This window comes from Dendroctonus ponderosae, unplaced genomic scaffold, assembly GCF_020466585.1.
Source record: "Dendroctonus ponderosae isolate FM_Combo_2020 unplaced genomic scaffold, Dpon_F_20191213v2 Dpon_F_20191213_11, whole genome shotgun sequence".
NCBI classification, from domain to species: Eukaryota; Metazoa; Arthropoda; class Insecta; order Coleoptera; family Curculionidae; genus Dendroctonus; species Dendroctonus ponderosae.
This window is the reverse complement of record NW_026017213.1, coordinates 6705786-6707341: the sequence shown is the minus strand read 5'-3', so window position 1 is coordinate 6707341 and position 1556 is coordinate 6705786. Positions and strand designations below refer to the sequence as shown.

General features: G+C 41.1%; 1 protein-coding gene across 1 annotated transcript in view; it reads right to left on the bottom strand.

The window, feature by feature from the left end:
• LOC109542730 (guanylate cyclase 2D) overlaps positions 1–1556 on the bottom strand; it is a gene marked incomplete at its 3' end in the record, with an annotated part of 99595 nt that overhangs the window by 92594 nt on the left and 5445 nt on the right.

Below are 1556 nucleotides of genomic sequence, written 5' to 3'. Positions count from 1 at the left end.
AAAAATGTGGTGCCAACGTACCCGGATAGCTGCACAAGACTTCTGTGCATGCAAACGAGAACCGAGAAATTCCTTGAATTTCAACTGGCAAATGCGAACAGTGGTTTAGAGGATGCACTAACTGAGCAAATTTCATCAATTCAATATCTTTCGATGCAAATCCCATGTAGGTATTCATTATATTGGTCAAACTGCTCAGAAAGATTCACTGGTTCAAGCGATTTTCCTCTGTTTCTGAACTTGATGCGTTTTTGACGTTGTTACACATTTCAAGGGTTGAAGATCACAACTGGAAAACTAACCTCAAATAGGCCATAACGCGTTTGCGAACAAACGCCCTCAAGCAATTCAATGTTTCGGATTTGAGTCCAGATTTAGCACTAATCTTGCTATTTGGTTGCAGATTTAAATGGCAAAAATTTAAGATGAAAAACTACTCGAGTAGAAGGCATGCTTCCAAGACTGATTATTCTAACCACAACCCTCAAATGTGCTCAACGTTCTACAAAGGCAAACTCTGGCAAGAAACATTATTTTATTATTTCCGTAATCGAATAATTCGACTGCTGAGTCGTTGAGCTCTTCGATTTTTCCCTCCACCGACCCTCCGGCTTAGAGAAGCACATAAAATTGAGGGGCTGAGTAACAAGGACTTCTGAAACTTTATGTCCATCTGCCGGAAAAATGTTTCCCTAATCATGGGTCCTTGATAGAGGCTCATCCCGCCCTCGAGATAAGCGTTTTGGTGATACTAACCATCGTTTTCATTCGAGAACGCGCAGAAACGTAAAATCTGACCAATCGAGATGAACATGAGTACTTAATGTGTTGTCCTTAACCTAAACACGCAAAAATTGAAGATAAAAAACTACAGGGGACTCGAGTAGAGGGTGGTCCGCATGCTTCCGAGACTGGTTATTCTAACCACAACCTTCAAATGTGCTCAACGTTTTACAAAGGCAAACTCTGGCAAGAAACAACTTGCATTTATTTCCGTGACCTAATAGTTCGACTGCTGAGTCGTTAAGCCCTTCGATTTTTCCCTCCACCGACCCTCCGGCTTAGAGCAGCACACAAAATTTAGAGGCTGAGTTGCAAGGACTTCTGAAACTTTACATCCATCTGCCGGAAAAACGTTTCCCTAATCAAGTGTCTTTGATAGAGGCTCATCCCGCCCTCTAGATAGGCGTTTTGGGGATACTAACCTATTTTTTCAATCAAGAACGCGAAAAAACGTGAAATCTGACCAACTGAGATGAACATGAGCAACTAATGTGCGGTCCATAACCTAAACACGCAAAAATTTGAATTTCAACTGGCAAATGCGAACAGTGGTTTAGAGGATGCACTAACCGAGCAAATTTAGTGTCAATTCAATATCTTTCCATGCAAATCCCATGTAGGTATTCATTAAATTAGTCAAACTGATCAGAAAGATTCACTTGTTCAAGTGATTTTCCTCTGTTTCTGAACTTGATGCGTTTTTGACGTTGTTACACATTTCAAGGGTTGAAGATCACAACTGGAAAACTAACCTCAAACAGACGCCCTCAAGC